Source organism: Canis aureus, chromosome 3, assembly GCF_053574225.1.
Source record: "Canis aureus isolate CA01 chromosome 3, VMU_Caureus_v.1.0, whole genome shotgun sequence".
Taxonomy (NCBI): domain Eukaryota; kingdom Metazoa; phylum Chordata; class Mammalia; order Carnivora; family Canidae; genus Canis; species Canis aureus.
This window is the reverse complement of record NC_135613.1, coordinates 17,178,284-17,197,235: the sequence shown is the minus strand read 5'-3', so window position 1 is coordinate 17,197,235 and position 18,952 is coordinate 17,178,284. Positions and strand designations below refer to the sequence as shown.

At 43.2% G+C, this 18,952-nt stretch overlaps 2 long non-coding RNA genes across 17 annotated transcripts in view; one reads left to right on the top strand and one right to left on the bottom strand.

Moving 5' to 3' along the window:
- Positions 1–18,952, top strand: part of LOC144310200 (uncharacterized) — an 807,232-nt gene that overhangs the window by 620,106 nt on the left and 168,174 nt on the right. The window lies entirely within an intron of this gene.
- Positions 9,474–18,952, bottom strand: part of LOC144310205 (uncharacterized) — a 64,045-nt gene continuing 54,566 nt past the window's right edge. For 2 of the 3 annotated variants that reach the window (XR_013375903.1, XR_013375904.1), the window contains exons 2-3: positions 14,107–14,214; positions 9,474–9,625 (exon numbers count right to left, since the gene is read on the bottom strand). This is a non-coding gene — a long non-coding RNA (uncharacterized LOC144310205). Of the gene's footprint in view, positions 9,626–14,106; positions 14,215–16,420; positions 16,527–18,952 lie in introns of those variants that run through there. The other variant, XR_013375905.1, reaches the window with a different exon arrangement.

The following is an 18,952-nucleotide window of genomic DNA, read 5'->3' as shown; positions in this document are numbered from 1 at the left end:
TGTTCCCATTTGTGCTTACGTGTTCAGGCGACGCTTGTCCTTAATGCAAGAAGAAAGGAGAAGGCAGGAATAAATCTTTTCTGTCATGGCTACTCTTTCTGCCTTTCTATTGCCCTCCCCCAGACTCACAACCGTCCCCTTCCCCTTCTGCAGCAAGACCTATCCACTGGGCAGCGGGGACTGTAGGAGGGACCCTGATGGTGAAAGACCACATCCTGTCATCTTGTCCAAGGCCTGTTTCCCTTCTGTTGATGATACTCCTTGGCAAGTCAATGACACTCTTAGGACTTGAGAAATAGCGTGTAAAGTAGGGGGCCAGTGACTCCCTTTCCTGGTTATCTCACCGGGTTGGCATGAGATGCTTACATGTGGACAGGGCTATGTGGACAGCGGAGCCAGCAAGGCTCAGATAATAAAATATATTTTTACCGTAAATATCTGTTTATTCATCACCTACCTACTCAATGGGTGTATTTTTTTAAAAGATTTTATTTATTTATTCATGAGAGACACAGAGAAAGAGAGGCAGAGACACAGGCAGAGGGAAAAGCAGGCTCCCTGTAGGGAGCCTGATGCAGAACTCGATTCCAGGACCCCTGGGATCATGACCTGCGTCAAAGGCAGGCAGTCAACCACTGAGCCACCCGGGGCCCTCAGTGGGTGTTTTGATGCTCCTGTTCAGAGGTAAGGATGGCCACAGGCTTTGGGGATCTCACTAGTTTAGAACTTCAGGTGTGTAGGGGAGTCAGGCATGTAATGAATAATCACATTCACAAGATACATGTACAATCATCATAGTCATGTGAGACCTTACAAAGAAAAGAAGAGGGCTTTGTCAGACCCCATAACATGGGGACCTGGCCCAGTCTTGGGGTTCATGAAAGGTTCTCCTGAAGAAATAGCACTTAGGGTGAGGTCCAAGGCTTTAGTCCGGGTTAGCCAGATGAAAAAAGGGAAGAATGGCATTCTAAAAGAAGGGAACAGCGTGTGCAAATACATGTTTACGAAGGGCAGCAACACTTTCTACCATAACCTTTCTTTGCTTCCTTTTCTTACTTTCCTCCCTTCCTCCCCCTTTTTCTCTCCTTTTCCCCTTCTCCTTCTAATACTGTTCTTGTTTTCCTTCTGATGTGGTTACTATGTATCAATCTTTGCCCTGTCCTTATCAACTAGATATCATTCCCCAGGCTACAAATGGGCTCCCAAATCATTAAATGCTGTATGCTTTCCTTCCAAACCTCCATCTCTGTATGCCCAGACATGAACGTGGGGGTTCGTTGGTGCAAAAAGAAAATATAAAGCCCTGAGCAGCTCCTCACTATGTTGCAGATGTCTCTCTCAAGAACAGGATGTCTGGCCCCGCCCTTGCACCAGGTCCCAAGCCCTCTCTGGGCTCCTGGTGGGCCCTGGGGTCTTGAGGAGGGCAATGCAGCCACCGTGCAACTGGCTCAGCTTGCACATTTGGCAATGAGTTTGGAAGACATATCTCTGGGAGGAGAAACAAGTGGCATCTTCGGGGAGAAACAGAACTCTCTTTTCACATAGTTCGCTCTGATTTGTGCTACATTAAAATAAACCTTCCGAGTCAGCTTCTGGTGCGAGCCCTAGGACTCTTCTAAATGTATTGTTTTCACAAAGACGTTTTCATTGTTAATCAACGGGCGCCATGGATTTGACGCTCTGGTATTGGAGTACAGGTTTTGCAGCTATTTATTTACTGAGAGGGAAACAGAACAGTGGTTCCATTTGCCACTCCTGAATTTATTGTCAGTCCTTCTGTGTGGTGTAAAATTTGTCCTCGTCTTCAACAGCCCTCAGAAATAAGCATTCCAAATATATTCGCCTACTGTACAAAGATGTGCTGATGCCACTCCTTGCAATTTTGCAAGAGAGGATGGGAAATACTAGATCTAAGTGGTAGGAAATGATTCTTGGGAAGAATAAAAAAAAAAAAAAACCACCCTGGGGCCTTTGTAAAACCTGGGAAATGCCAGGAATCACAAAGGTGCCACTGGCATGGCCCACTCCCTAGGGCCTGAGTTAATCACTGCAGACATCAGGGAGCCCGGAGGGAGGGCTTCCCAAGACTACGACAGCAGTGAACTGTAATAGGACACACATCTCTACAGGATAATCACAACTAATGGTCAACCTGTAGGCCCACCACATTGTGTATTCACACCTACCACCTGGCAGCTCATGCCCTTCTCTCTCCTCTGCCAAAGTAAAGGGAAATGTCTGGATGTCGACTAGAGAATTAGGATTATTTAAAATCAAGCAATCTGGAAGTCCCCAAACCTTCCTGCCCAGTTGCAAGAAGCTTCCTGAAAACAAACAGGAAATGAGACTGGTTTCCCACCATTTTACCCCCCAGCCAAAGGTACACTGGAGTGGAGGGCCTGGCTCCCTGGAGCTGACTGAGCACATCTCTTCCCAACTCAGTGTGAAATCAGCCAGGGTGGGAACATTTTCACCAGGAAAACTGTTAATTGCTACAAATCAGAACTTCATTTTTATTTCTCAATTTGTCAGCATATTCATGCCGAATACCACACTGCTATCCATTCTCTCTCCCCAGATTGCACACCCATTTATTTATTTATTCATCCAAGCCATATTTATTGAGATCTTATTATGTGCCAACACTCTGGTGTAGGAAATCCAGTTTCCATTTTAGCTGCGTGAAAACTGAAGGTCAGAGAAGTGAGCTGGTTTATGCACCCAGTACCAGCCCCCTGCCCAGCACTAGGGTTAAGAGAGCAATAGACAGCCAAGTCTCTGCTCTCATGGAGTTTACATCCCTTCCACTTTTAAATCTGCATGTATTGTATAATTACTCATTCATTTTCCACTTTTATGAAAAATTTAAAGGCGTGTGAAAACGTATATCAGGGCTTCAGATAAGATGAAAGAAGCAATGGGGTTACAATGGTCGAGTGCCCTCTCTCCAAAAGCAAAGCATTTTATGTGACATTGAGAAGAGGAAGGGTCTTCTTGTATGTTTGGTTTCCATTCATAGCACTGATTATCAGAAAGCATCATAAGTAAACGCCCCGAGTAGGAACTCTGGTTACCCCTTTATGCGTGAGAAATCTGTAGAGGTGGACTAGCAGAGGCAAGGTTACATCTTTAGAAAGTGGGGTAAGAGTAGAGATTGATGTCGGTGACCCCAAACGGGACTATGTAATCCCAGGGGCTTTGTAAATAGGAAAGTGTTTTATAAAAGCCAGCCTTAATTGCCATGATTGTTAGTCTTCAGAGTTACTATTACTACTACATTTTAAAATAAAAGCATACGACCTTATGATACCAAACACAATCCTGTAATTCCCTCTTCTGGAAGAAAGAGCTCCTGTAACTTTTCAGGTGTCCAGTTCCCAGATCAGCCCTCAGCACAGTCTCCTAGGGCATTGGGGTGGGGTGGGGATTTCCTACTCCATGAGCTGGAAGGCCAGGGCTTGCAGTGAGTGCCAGTGCTCTGCAGTGGCTGGGATGATAAGCAGAAGATTTCATTGGCTTCCCCCAATCCAGCCATTGGGATTTAGCCAAATCAGAGCCATCACGGGACCCTGAACAAGAGATGAGCAACATCTGCTAGAAATCGAGGCTTCTCCCCCCATCCACACAGTAAACCACTCTTCCTAGCAAAACAAAATGTTCCCGTTTATAATTTTTTTAAAAAAGAAAGTCATGCGAGGCACCAATGTGGTGCTGAAGCTGGTTGTGTTCAAAAACTCCAAAAATGATAACAAATGTTTTTATTTTATTTCATTTTATTTTCCAAACCATATAGACTTGCCAGCTCAATGCATCACTGCTTGTTTATTCTAGAGCAGCTGTCGGCACCCTGATAATGCTATAGTATCGTTCAAGTGCAGACTGCCAAACCACAGTATATGGAAATCATCTCACAAATTGAAAGAAAAAAAATAATAAAACCCCACTTCAGATTCCATCGGTGAACTTCTGCAAGGAAGAGGGTCGGATAGGGGGTGTGGAATCCTATAAATAGTCTTAAACTTCAGTATTGTTTTAACCAGGATAAAGTGTGACTCGTCTGGTTAATCACAACTAGTATTTGACCTTTACAAAGGTACAATTTATGTTTCATTGCCGAGTGCAACTTGGCGTTTTCTTCTTTTAATTACTAAACTGTGATTCAGAAGTCAGCCACAAGAAAACAGTTTAGAAACTTGATTCCCTATAGGTTTTAGGCACTTTTTATGTATTTATTTGTTTTGACCATGAAAAAATAACCACACATGACAGAGGTAGCCAGCCAAAGACACATATCTCGGCCTTGTGTCCTAGGATTACCCGAAACTTTTATTAGAATCAGTTGACCAAGTCTTGCCCCTGTGTCCTGCATAGAAAAGAGTAAGTTTAGCAGATAATCTAACCACAAAGAAAAATCCCAGAGTTGGGAGGAAGTGGCTCTGCCGTAATGGATAGAGTGTTGTGCCTCTATTTGCCCTATGGACCAAAATTCTACCTACTACAACTTCTTTTATTGTCCATATATGATTCCTTTCTAGTCCAGAGGAAGACAGACATAGCTAAGCCGTCCTGTGTACAGGGCACTAAGCTTTATCTCATTTAATCCCCACCAGGCCTCAGTGAGGTGGGCAAGATTATCCCCCTTTGACAGATGTGGAAACTAAGCCTCTGAGCAGGGGAGTAATTAGTCCAAGGCTGTTGTGGGTTGAATTGTGTCTCCAAAAGGAATGCAGAAGTCCTAATGCTGGCAGATGTGACCTTATTTGGAAAAAGGTTCTTTGCAGATAGAATTGAGATGCGAGTTATGATGAAGTCACACTGGAGTAGAGGTGCCCCTTAACCTAATATGATCGTGTCCTCCCAAGATAAAGGAGAAGAGGGGTGCATGGGGGACTCAGTTGGTGAAGCGTTTGCCTTTGGCTCAGGTCATGATCCCAGGCCTGGGATGGAGCGCCACATGGGGCTCCCTGTTCAGTGGGGAGCCTGCTTCTCCCTCTGCTCCTCCCCCTGCTCGTGCTCTCTCTTGCTCTCTCTCTCTTTCTCAAATAAAATCTTAAAAAAAAAATGAAGAAGAAACACTGAGACAGACACACAAACAAATGCCTCATGAAGACACAGACACTCTTAGAGGGAGATGATGTGAAGACACACAGGAAGAATGCCATGTGACCTCGGAGGCAGAAATTACAAGGAAAACCAAGGAATGCCTTACCAGCAACAGTAGAGGCTAAGAAAAAGGCATGGGACAGATCCTCCTCTCCAGGCTTCAGAGAGAGCTGGGCCCTGCCAACATGTTGATTTGGGACTGCCAGCCCTCATAACTGTGAGAGAGTAAGTTTCTGTTGTTCTAAACCACTTTGTGGGAATTTGTTATGGCAGCCTTGGGGCTAATACAAAGGGTTAATATGCTTTGGACACCTTACCAAAGGTGGGTATCCTTTGGCTGGGTATCCTTTCCCTAAGGTGATAAAGAGGGCTACTTTCTCTGCAGCAATCCCAACACATTTCAAAGAATTCAGAAGATAAATGGGAAACATGCAACGGGGATGGGAGAAGCTGGGACTCCCTCCTTGCGGCCAGTTGCTCCTCATGGACCGAATGTTTTCTGCACAACACACACCCTACCAGGTGCCAGGGATTCCAAGATGAGTCAGCCCTGGTCCCTGCCCTGGGGAGCAACGATCCAATGACACTGGCATTATTATCCACAATATATGGATGAGGTCCCTAAGAATGGAGATGGAATCGTTAAGGAAATCAATGGAGCTTGGATGCCGAACATCTTCTTAGAATAAGAGATGTTTAAAGCAGTGTGTGATGGCTATGTGGGATTATATCAGGGAAAAGGAGAGGTGGCAACTGAGGACCAACTCCACATAAGGATCTCTGGCAGTGATGTCCACACTGGGGAGGTCAGAGGGCACTGAAGAGAAAGGCTAGCTGGTGCACAAGCGATGCATTGGCAAGACAGCAAAGCCCTGAGCCTCCGCAGGAAGGGCTTGAATGACAGGGTGAGGAGTTTTGTGGGGTTCTGGTAGCCCACCATAGGTTTTGCAGAAAGGATAGACAGGCAGGGTGCCCAAGCTGGTTCTGAATGACTAATCCAGAAGGAGAGGAGCTTGAGCAGCCAGCAGCTGGGCCCAGACTCACATTAGGGTAGTGGCTTTCTCAGATTAGTTAATTCCTCTGGAACCAGTCTAGCCAGACTGGGTGCTGGGGATCCACTGTCATGTAGCCAAACCTGTGGGCCCCCAAGTCTTGATATATCTATCCACCCTTCTCTCGAGGGACATGACACCACCTAAGCACCAACACAGGTCATTTTGATAATGTGCTCTATCATCTCATTTGGCAAGAAAAACCCTACCAATGAGAAACCACACCCCAGTCTGGGGGCCTCTGGGTAGTGGGTTTCAGGAATGAAGAATCATTGTGCTCACACAAAAAATTCTTTGGGGTTCTCCAAAGTCTTTAATATTCACTTAGCAAATAAAGTGCATTCTTCATTGCATGTTGCAATTCTGATTTCTTCTGGATTTAAGACTTACACCAATTGTGTAAATAGTTAAGTCTCCCATGTTTTCCAGCATGTTTATTAAATGTCTGGTTTGTGTCATTTTATGAAGTATTTATTTTGTTGGGCATTGTGTTAGACTTTCACATCGTTTTGAAGCTTTGTTTCTTATCTCATTTAATCCTAACAGCATCGAGTATCATAGTCTCTCATTTGCAGATAAGGAAACTAAGGCCCAGTGAAGGCAAAGGACTCCTGCAAGGTCAACTAGATGGTTCAGTGGAGCACAGGCCTCCAATGCTGGTCTCTTGATTCCAACCTCTGTGTTTTGACTTATTATGCTACTTTACCCAAAAATCAAAAGGTGAATGATGTCCTTATTTCCAGGACCATAAAAGAACATTTATGATCATTTATTGGCTTAGAGAGGGAGAAACCCCTCTCAAAATATCCCGGTCCTCTGACCCCTACCTATTGCCTAACACACAACACACGTACACACAGAAACACACACAGCTGAGCCCATAACAACATCCTCACCCTTGAAAAGGGCCCCAGGAACAGCTTGAAATGAAGATTGCCAATCTTTTAACGCTTTTATCTAAGAAAATATGGGGAGTAGAATCTTTGCAAGGCATTCTAGGTAGTGACACTATAGGTATCTCTCACTCTATGTAGTAATTGCTTCACTGAAAAGTTTCATGTAATTGACTACTGTTAAATCCCATATGATTTAAAATTCATCAGCGGAACTTCTATTGAAAGTAGTTCTGGGGATGCCTTGGTAGCTCAGTCAGTTAAGTATCTGCCTTCAGCTCAAGTCACAATCTCAGGATCCTGGGATGGAACCCCACGTCAGGCTTCCTGCTCAGCAGGGAGTCTGTTTCTCCCTCTCCCTCTTCTTCTGCCCCCAACCCCCAGCACATGCTCTATCTCTTTTGCTAACACTCTCTCTCAAGTAAATAAGTAAAATCTTTAAAATATATGTAAAAATTTTTTAATTACCTCCTGTTAGGTCTGTGCATTCCAAATATTTGGGTCTCAGTTTTCTCATCTAAACACACTGAACTAAATGTCCTATGCATTAGTTTCTGCTTCTGAAACTCAAACTCTCTCCTATCCCCCAGATTCTCTAAGACAGAGTTTGTAGATATGTGGAAGTCTAGCATTAAGCTAGAAATGACAAAGAGAGTCCCTCTTTCCAAACACACAAAAACAATTCTAGCCAAGAAAGACAAGAGAAAATAAACAGATTTCTGAAGACATTATAAAATGTTTATTACACAGACCAGTATGTCAAGCTGTATGCATGTCGTTCATTGGAGTCCTCACTGAGGACGTCAACTATACTCAGAGAGGAACAAAGAAGCTAGGCAAATAATCCAGCCATTAGAAAATAATTCCCTTTCTATACTCGACCTGACTCCAGGTGAGGTGGTGGACCGCTTGGAGAAGTTGCTTCTGGGGGAGGAAAGAGTGGTCTTCCCAAAGACAGACCAGACCACACCCAGTAGAGTGTTGGCTTACAGGCTGGCTCCACCCTGACAGCTGACTCCCGGATGCTGGTAACTTGCCACCAGGACCCAAACACTGGGCAAAACACATGAAGTGTCAGACTTGGTTAGGATTGCTGGATGGGACTCCAAATACTGATCAGCACCACCAAAGACTGACCCACAGTAGTGAAGGCTTGAATTTTATTTAGTTTATCTCTGCCCAATTCTTCTATCTTCGCTGACATAGTTAAAATTACTGGGGTAAGGATAACTCTATACTTTAGTAACTATGTTTCCTTCAGAAAATTTCTAGAATTCTCTAAACCTCCCTTTTCTCATCTTTAAAGAAAGCAAATGGTTGCTATGAGGATCAGATAAGTACACACCAAGCACTACCTCTGGTCCACAGAAAGCACACCATAATTTGGATAACTTTGTGGTTTCTGTTGTAGTAGCAGTGAGGGTGGTGCTAATGGTGGTGGTGATGATGATGATGATGATGATGATGGTGGTGGTAGTAATGATAATGGTCATAGTGGTGGTGGTGGAAGTTGTTAACTGTGACAGTCTTGGAGCTAAGACATATGCTCATTGGCTATCCACATCCACTCTCCCATCAGTCTCTAGATCTACCCTATCTCTAACCATCATTCTTCTCTTGGTGTCTACATATCTCTACTCACCTAATATGTTTATCTTGCCATCTCCCTTTCTGCTTAGTCCTCTTCCCAAACTGAGTCCTCGAACCCCAGATGCATTCCTCATGCCCCACTAAACCCAGACAGTATACTAGTGGCTCTGTTTCCCTGCCATATGTCACCACTTTTCTACTCCTTTTCCTCATTTAGAGCCACTACGGCTCTTTTCATTTCTAAGCAAATCATGCCACTGATCCCTAGGAGATAGCTGGTGTGAGAGAGGCAGGTCCAGCTATGCTCTTGTGGTTTCTCACAATATGCCATAAACTACTTCTTACTGGTATGGCCTACCTGCATGATGACCCCCCCAGTGTCCAACATCAGCATTTTATATTTGTATGGGGTTTCTAGCCCAACTAGCATAGTGACAATTCCTCTTTGCTGGTGGCAGTCATCTCATTTTGATTCCTATCACATTGATATGCAACCCATGAACCTGGAACCCCTGGCTGAGAGCAGCCAATGGTATTTAGAACAATACGTTTTTTGAGAGTACAAGCTTTGAAGTCAGGCCAAGAGTTATATTCTGATCCTGACACTATTGGATGACCTTGACCTTGACTAGTTATTAAACTCCAAATAACAGTTGCCTCATCTATACGGTAGAGATACCAGAACCTACCTCTCAGGGTCAGTTGAAAATTAAATGAGACAATATATTTAAAATGCTGAGGTCAGCACCTAGCATATAACAAATGTTCAGTAAATATTGCCCACAGTTATTTCTCCTTGGCTTAAAAATTGAAAGTATAATCCAGCAATACCTCATTAAAGGTCATTCCTCTTGTCTAACTTCACAAAGATGCTGAAGGCCAAGGTGACTTCAGATGACAGTCCCAGCAGTGGAGGCCACAAATGTAGATCCCGAGGCCTCTCTGATAAGCAGAGGCAGGGAACGGTACAGTACATGGAGATGAGATCTAGAAAAATAAGAAAATTAGGCCCCGTTTAAATTACCTTTACCCAGCATTAATCACAATGAATGCATCATCTGGTCTATTTTTATACCAACATTAGAGGTCGAAGCCAGTGGAGATTTTGAATTTTTTTTTCTCCTTCTCAAATTACTCAGGACTCAAAGTGGAAAAGATGACCTGTTGGTTTGCTGACTGGATATTTTAGGCAAAGTCACAAGGCACTGACTTTTCTCTCCCCAGGACAGAGTAAGGTGATGCTTTGTCAACCACCTGGCTAATTTCATTGCTGTTGACAGGTGATCCTAATAATGTGGTCAGCAGAGTAGGCTGGGGGCTCCTATAAGATCTACTCTGCCTCCTGGATTTCCCATACAGGCTGTCTCCATTGATCAGATATAATCGAATAATGGCTGAAATTCTGCTTCTCGATGGGCCCTATAGGCCATTTCTTTATGACATGACCAAATTGGCCATAGCGCATTCAATTTGTTTTAATGGCCAACCCAGAGGCAATTAAGCGGATTGACCGCGCAGCGATCCAAATTGTCCATTAAGAAGGTGGCCAGAACAACTGGACCAAAGATATGTACGCACCATCCACTTATTTGGGGATGTCTAGACTTGGCTGCGCCTTTAATTTTCTTAAAACCCCTGTTGACTAGTTCTGTTAAATGTTGACACTACAGTTCTTTAGAATGAAGCAAAGCAGTTTTGGAAAATAAAGAGGGATTTCTTAGGATGATCCTGAGCCTTCTGATCTGAGAGAGGTAATAGGAAGTAAGCACCTCATTCGAGCTCTGAAGATTTACAAGGCTATGTGAAATTAAATGCATTGGTGCAGATTGCTACTAATACTCGTTTTATGAGGAGGGATTTATCTTTCCACATTAGCAGCCCCCAAGGTTGTGATCTGTCTCTATAATATGGACCTGCATTTGAACAACTGACAATTGACTTCATCTGTTCCTACTTTGCTAATTCACCCTGCAAAGGAAAACTACTATTGCAGGAATTTTAAAGATGAAAAACACACATATTATATTATTGAGTACAATTGATCTTTGAGTACATGTGCATTTAGATATATGCATTTGATTCTTCTGTATAAATATCAGAGACCCCCCCACGCAGAAAGTCTTGTTTATTGGCAGGGGTAGAATGTGTCTGCTAAGATGTCTTCGCCGAGAAGTTTAGCTGTAGAGGACTAGTTTAATTGCCAGCCGAAACAGGCAAAGATACGTGGGATCATTCAGAACAATCCTTGACTTTCATATTGAGCCTGTCAAAAGTTCCTATTCTCCATTTCAGTTGGCACTTTTCCTTTATATATTTGTCATCAGTAGTCACTGGGCAAAATCAAAAAAGAGAGTGTCAAAGTTAGAGTAACTAGTGAATAAAGAAATACATTTCCATTTCATTCCAAACAATAAATTTCTCCCACTGTTTGTTAAAATTAAGAGTTTCATAAATGGATGTTTTGTGTTTTGGCTTTCAAAACACATTTTCATTACAGTTTCATTTTATTCTCCAGGGCTCCTCCTGAGTCAAGTGTGGCTCTCTCCCCATTTGACTGACAGTGTTTTACTAAGTAGCATGGTTATTAGTGGCAAACAGAGGAACCAAGGCTCAGAGCCTGGGATTTACCTGGGTACTCTGGCTTGGTAGCTGTATCTGAAATGTTAAGAAATTACCTGTAGTCACACTGACCATCTATGCCAAGTACACACAGTCTTGGAGAAGGATAACTCATCTTAGCGACCACATCCCCAATGTCTCAATTCACCTGAGTCCACACAATTTTCTTGAGGCAATATGGTATCAAGGTTAAAAGTGGAAAATATCTGAATTTGAATCCAGTCTTTGCTGATCATGAGCCACATCTCAGTTCCTCCTTTCCCTTAGCTATAAACTAAAGATAACAACAGTATCTTCTTCGTGGTTGTTGTGTGCTATCTCCCGACTGGGTTTTTGATGTCTCTCCTGTTTAACAGTATATACTGATTGAACCACTGTGAATACCTGGCACTTAGTATATGTTTGTTGAATGGATGAATGAGGCAGAAACAAGATAAAAATGTCAAGTGCCTGGCACATGGTCATAAATATTCAATATACGTTCATTATTAGTAACAAGACTGATAGATTATATCAGAGAGAGAGAGAGAGAGAGACCTAGTGTCTGCATCTCTAAAATGGACTAAATTGATACTGCTCTCTTAGAGTTGATGGGGATATTGTAGAAAAATCTGTGCAGGATTCCTGGCATGGTGTTTAGTCTAGAGTTTCTGTAGGCTATGATTATGATTATTATTTAGATGTTCTGGGATCCCTCTGAGACTTTGCATACAGGCAGAAAAATGGAAGAAGTTGTTAGCATTCCTAGATGCTCACCATATGCCAGAAGTTTAACCTACAAAAGTATTTGCATTCCCATTTGCCAGTCATTGAAACTGAGTCTTAGACCTCTAAAAGGTCACGAATGATGCGACTGGGGTGCCAGTCTGCTTTTCTCTAAAGTTGTTGCTTTTTTCAGACCGCATGTCAATTCAGCTAGTCACTTCTGTTCCTCACCTGTTCCTTTGGTGCATCTTCTTCTCTATAATGGAAGCGAGAGAGAATTCTAAGGATGAAGGCCCATGTAAGGACTACTCTAGTTGCTTCTCCATCGGTTTGAGGAAATGGCAGGAACTAGTATCCTACACCAGCATACAGCAGGGACTCACTAAATGTCTCTTGAATGGGTGGATGGTTCCCTTCTCAGAGACAGTATCAGAAGGACAGACTCTTAAGGCCTGGTCATATTCCCCGGTCCCCACACAAAACTCCCAGAGGCCCCATAAGAAACTAGCACAGTGGATCTTTGTCGTGATATCACTACCATAAATACTTTTCAGGAGGTATCTCATATTTCTTCTCAATTTAAACAGAAAAATTGGTTCTGTGGCCATAAGTTAACATGTCCACGGTCCATTTGACAGTCCCCCAGTTAGTCCCCATTTATAGTCTACGGCAAATTTAACAAGACCTATGAAACATGAACCACCTTATCAACCCCTCTCTTTTCTATGGTGGCACAATTAGCCAGATGATAAAGCTCTTTAAAATGAAAGAAAACACTAAAAAATATTGATTTTCTACAGAGCCATAATATTAAATGTATCATTCCAAACTGAAGTGGGCACTGATTTAGAAGGGACACATAAATCTAAAACTCTCTTGGTGCAGTGACATTTTTTAAGAAGCGTAACAAAAAAAAATTATATATATGGAAGCTTGTCTATCATTAAATTACTCAGTTTGGATTTCCACTAATAAAATATAAGGACTTGTTACTATATTAGGCAAGTCACTCCCATTATTAATTTGTTAGATAAATGGCTTCTATATCTTGGAACTTTAAATGAAATGGAATTCACTAATCCTAATTGCTTTGCCTTTTACCAGAGTTTTTTCCCATTAGTTCAGCATGGTTGTGTTCTCTCTCTCTCCCTCTCTCTCTCTCTCCCTCTCTCTCTCTCTTTCCCTCCCTCCCTCCCTCCCTCTCTCTCTCTCTCTTTTCCACTTGAAGGGAGGAGCCTTCTTCAACTTAAAGCCTTAGGGTATAACTCCATGGGTTTATTAATTATCAGGTATTCATTCAGGGGGGTTAATTAAGCAATAACTTTCTGTTGACTGTAGTATACAAAAGACAAAAGGCTTGGCTTTGCCTGTTGATGAAGCTCCAAGTGTCTGTGCCTTCATTTCCCTGCCTGTGGTTGCGCCGAATGCAGATCTATGACCAGTTCTGGTCTTGGGTTGCCAGGCTGCTCAGAAGGCCAGTTAAAGCCAGTTTATATTGACAGTTCAAGCCATCTTGACATCATTCCAAAAGGAGTCAGCCCTCCTACTCCTTGGGGGTTTTGAGGCAAAATTTTGCTCTCAGAGTCTTCTGCAATAATCACTCTTCTTTCTGTTCAGCCCCAAAGTTAAACATTTGCATTTTCCCTCCTTTCAGCTTTCCTTTTTCTCTAGCTTCAAACAATCTGTGACATACTTTTGAGTAGCAGAAGGTAAAGAGTGACTTTATTCCCCCTCTCTAGGGATTTTGGTGGAATCAAAATAACTCAACATGATAACTCCACAAATTAGGCATTGGTGGCGGTAGTTTGGAATTTTTATTGATAATTTTAATTTCAGAGTACATCTACTGAGGTTTATGCTCAGTGGTTGCAGTTTCCAAAAGCAAAGCAGTGAAAGAATCACACTACAAGGGCAGGGATGGTAGCCTCCTTGTAGGTTGACCAGCAGCTCATCAAGCAAAAAAAGAAAGAGATGAGCATCCTCTAACATAGCTCCATTCATCCAGCCTTTAGTAGGGAAGAAAATGAAGCACCTTCATTGCCAGGGTCTTGGAATGCTTTATAGTATTCTTTTGGGAAGGATGGGACAAAAAATGTGTGAAAAATCTATTCAGCCGAGGCTTCTAATGCTCTAACAAACCCTACCTGCAAATTAGCCACAGGAGAAGATGGAAAGCTGCACCTCTGGCTGGTCATCCCATCATTTCCTCCTCCCCCATCTTCCAGAGTGATTTGAACCAGATGACACCTTATCTGGAAAGACATATAGCATATAGTTTAGTGGTCACAAACATGAATTTGGCACGATTTGCACATGGATTCATGCCATGGCTCTGCCATTTATTAGCTGAGTAACTGTGGGCAAGTCATGAAGCTCATAGAGACCCACACACATATGATCTCATTTTTTCCACTATTTGATGACATAGGTATTTCTCCATACAATAGATGAGGAAAAGAAGGCACACAGAGGTTAAGTAAATTATCCAAGGCAACATGGCTATATCAAAGGTTGCTATGAAAGCAAATAAAATGTTGGTAAAATCCTTGGTATGGGACTGGTCCTCCTGAATACACTGATCCTACATGTATCAGATGATACATGCCAGTGGGCATTGTCATTGTTATATGACACATGCCAATTTAGCCACCTAAATACTCTTTCTAAAGTGAAGGAGGAGGAGGAGGAGGAGGAGGAGGAGGAGGAGAAAAGAAAAGAAAAGAAAGAAAGAAAGAAAGAAAGAAAGAAAGAAAGAAAGAAAGAAAGAAAGAAACCTGTATATGGTGAATTTACCCTTTTTATGTTACAGAAATAAACCTATTAAGTTTTCCTTGCGTGAAATTCTGACCTCCCAACACGCACGCTTCAAAATCCTTCTCATAAAGTTCTCTATGTTTTACAAAATTTACAGAGTATCAAAGTAGTTATATAGGGAATCTCTTCTCTGTGTGTGGAGACGTACACACGTAGGACCACAAAAGTATTGCTGCTGTACATGTCCTCGAGAAAGGACTTCACCACACTCACGTTGGAGAACAAGAATACGATGGCAGAGGGACTGTCTTCCAAGAAGTACAGTACGGAAAATAGGGCACGAGTAAACCACCAGGGGAATGGAACAGTGCAGAAACCTGACAAACACAACTTCAGCCAGGACGTCACAGGCCACAGAAGCAGCGATAAGTCACGTGCCTCTGGTGTGATATGATGCTCTGAAAATGGCACTTTACCTCTCGGGTCTGCCTCCCCCAAATCCATAACCCCAGTGGAATCATGAAAAAAGAAATCAGACTAGTCCCAACTGAGGGAATTCTACAAAATACCCGGCCAGTAGTCCTCAAAACTGTTCAGGTCATCAAAAGCAAAGAAAAGTTTGAGAAACACAGCCAACAAGAGCCCAAGGAGAATGATACCTACTTATAAGATAGAAACCTGAAACAGAAAAAGAAAAACCTAAAACCCAAGGAATCATTAATAAATGACAGGCTTTACTTAGTAATAATGCACAGATGTCAGTTCACTGATTGTAACATGTGTGTTATTCTGATGTACAAGGTTAATAATAAGGAACCTGCATGCAGGAGGCATGAGAAAAGTCATTTGGAAAATTCTGCTCAACTCTTCTGTATTTCTAAAATGGTTCTTAAGGTCTATTAGTAAAGATTTATAAAAACAAATTTAAAATCACTGTTTAAAATGCATATAAGAGATAGAGGCCCACCTTGCTGACCGTGCGACAAGCTCTCATTACCATGCCCAGACCCAGGCGGACCACAGTCACACAAACACAGGAAGATGAGCATTCAGGCTGATGGTCCTCTGCATGTTAACTCCCCTGCTCTGTCCACATCCTACCTCCTGGAGCCCATTTGGCCGGTGGGAACATCTGTAGCTTTAGGGTCACCAGAGTAAATCTGGGCTATTTTGGAAGAAAAAGAACCAACCCTCTCTCCAAATGTGTGAGAGAGGGTTGCCTCTCTCTGCTATTCCTCTTGACACCAGCACTCGGTTAAGAGGCTGAGGAAAGAGGCCATTCTCATCTATGAAGTATTTTAACAATAGTTATTAAGTAGTTATTCTGTGCCAGGCTCTATGTTTGGAGAAAGTGGTGACTTCAGGAAGCTTCCAGTCTCCTGGAGGAGACAGGGAGGCTGTCCCATGACTAGGTAACACCAAAGTCTTGATCTTTATATAAGGGACTAAGCAGAGAAGGGCAGGAGGGAAACATAAATCCCCACAAGGACCAAGGGGAAGGGTCTAGAAGGGCTGTGTTCCCATTTGGGGCCCTTCCCATGAGCCCACAGCCCTTCTTCAGATGCCTCATCTCAGGCAGATGGGGAAACAGCAAGCCTCAGTTCAGCCTTTGGGAGAACAAAGGAGAAGCAGTGGTGACCCAGAGACTACAAATGTTTTTGTTAAGCAACCACAAGGGACAACCTCTTTGGTGAGTGCACTTACCAGATGGCTGGGTCTTGTCAGCTGCTTCCAATCAAATCTTGCACCACTGAGTTGGTGTATCCCACATACTCAGCAAGATTCTGCTGAGTGGAGGAATTAAAAAAAATTATAAAAATTATTTTGCTTCATACCTAGAAAGTGTGCTCTTGGGGTTTTGAGGGGACAGAATCCAAAGCCAACAAGAAAGTATCAGAAGAGAGCAACAGGAACTGAAGACAGCACCCTGTCCTGGGCCATGTGTTTTGTTTTAAGTTTACGGTGTTGGAGTAAAGGCAAGGAGAGAAATTGGCTCTTCGAGTCCAAGTTGGTGTGGGCAGAGTGAGGCAGGAAAGGGCTGGAACAAACCATGGGGGCGCTGCTTGGGGAGCCACAAAGGAGGAAGAGAGGGAAGGAGGGGAGGGGACCATGCAAGACATTCACAAGGATCGCAAGGCGCAAAGCTTCAGTTTCTTATTTTAACATTATTTTGCAAATTATAACTCCTCTTGCCTAATTCCAGGTATGAAGAAAAAAGCAAAGACTGAATTCATTCAATCATACATATATATACACACACACACACACACACACACACACACTGACATATGTATGTGTATATACATATGAATGTTGTCATATATATGGATATATATCCATATATGTGTGTGAACACACATAAATATAAATATATAAAAAATATATAAATATACATCTATAAAATCAGCACTCATGAGAGGAATTTCAGAATACACACGTTAGTGGAAATTTTATAAATCATACATATGCTACCTCCCTAAAAAGAAGATGGTTTCCTTTTAAAGAAAGTGCTGGAACAACTGTTTTTCTGAGAAGGGGAGGAGGGACTGTGAGGAATGAGACAATTTCTTGTGATATGTTTGAATATGGTGCTGTTGGGTTTTCACACCTCCCTGTCCCCACACACACACAATAAAACACCACTCCTGGGGTTGAAATGCTCCCTCCAACAAAGATAGTAGGAGCCCTCTCCCTCTGCGTCTGAATGACCTGTTTTAGTTTCTTCCTAGAAACAGAACATCCTTTTGGGAACCAGGACAAAGCTTGCTGAGTGAGACACCCCCAAACAGTGCACAGGCCCCTGTGAACAGGGTATTGCAAAAATGCCCAAGTTTGCTGGGGATGATCAGCATCCTCCAGCTCTGCACAACTAGCCATGTCCTACAGCCGTCAGTCTTGTCACACTTGCGTCTCCTTCCAAGACACAGAGCAGGAGTATCTGTCCCTACGAGATACTTAGGAAAAAGGAAAGGTGAAGCTCTGCTGTGAAACAAGCCTTTCATGTGCCCCACGCCAGGCCATTCCAGACAGCAGAGGTGGAAGGGGTCTGATGGCAGCTTTGGTTTAGTTTGTATCCTCCGCACCAAGACACACACACGTGAAGGGGAAGCCCCAACAATCCTCTTACGAAAGCCAGCAAAACTGCTTACTTAGGCTAGAGGCCTCCTGTCATCCAAGGCTCCTCCCCGAACCCTGAGATTAGAATTCCTGAGGATTCCATTTCAGCATCTATACAATGGGGCAGGATAGCCGCTCACTGGGCAGTAGGAGGTTGAAAGAGAGGAGGGAAACCTGGCAGGACGCCTGGAGCTCAAGCCAGCCCAGAGTGTGAGCCTCCCCAGTGCTCTGGATGCTGCACAGCCCCGGGCCGGCAACACGCCTCTGGTGGAACAGACTTTGGCGGCCTGTGAAATTGTTAAGGTCTGGACTTGGGTGACGTCAAGGGAGAAAATTAAATCGCATGCATCTGAGTTGAAACCAAGAGCTCAGGAATTATCTGGCAAAGAATATCTTGATTTGGAAAAGTGCTTCTTAGATTTTATATTTGCCTTCAGAAAGGATCAGAAGCTGGACACGCTGAGGTTGAACATGACTGTGTGCTAGGCTCTGGTGACTTCAGGAAGCTTCCAGTCTCCCGAAGAAGAAGACAGGAAGGCTGCCCCACTGGGTTACACAAGTCTCCATAAGGACCAAGGAGAAGGGTCTAGAAGGACTAGGAAGGTGGAGGAGCGGAGTATGAATGCTGAACCTTCCATGGACAGAGGAAGGTGGGGCTGAAGGGAGGAAGGAAAAGCAAGAGGAAGGAGCCGCTCTTCCCTGGAGCTGGGATGGAACACCCAATCCAGCAAACTTCTCCTTCCCAGAGGTGACTTTGGAACATGCGTGTTCCTGCAGCCAACGGACAGTTAGAAATCCATCCATACAATTTGGTCAGAAAGCTATAATTTTCCCTCGGGGAAGATTGCCCCATTGTGCCGAGATTTTGCTTGTTTGTTTGTTTGTTTTAATTCTTGTAGGATGCTAAAAATAGCATGCAGTTGGTTGACAAGTGTAGCGAAACGTTTCTAAATCAGGATTTCAGTGAATGTTGCTACCATTATATGTGAGCCTTCTCTTGAGAAAGAATAAGTAAGATGAAAAGGACCAGGATGCAAATATACTATGTTGTTTATTTTATTTCAGTTCAGTCCAGATTCCCTCCCCGCACCCCGAGTCATTTAAGCTTGCCAAAGGCAT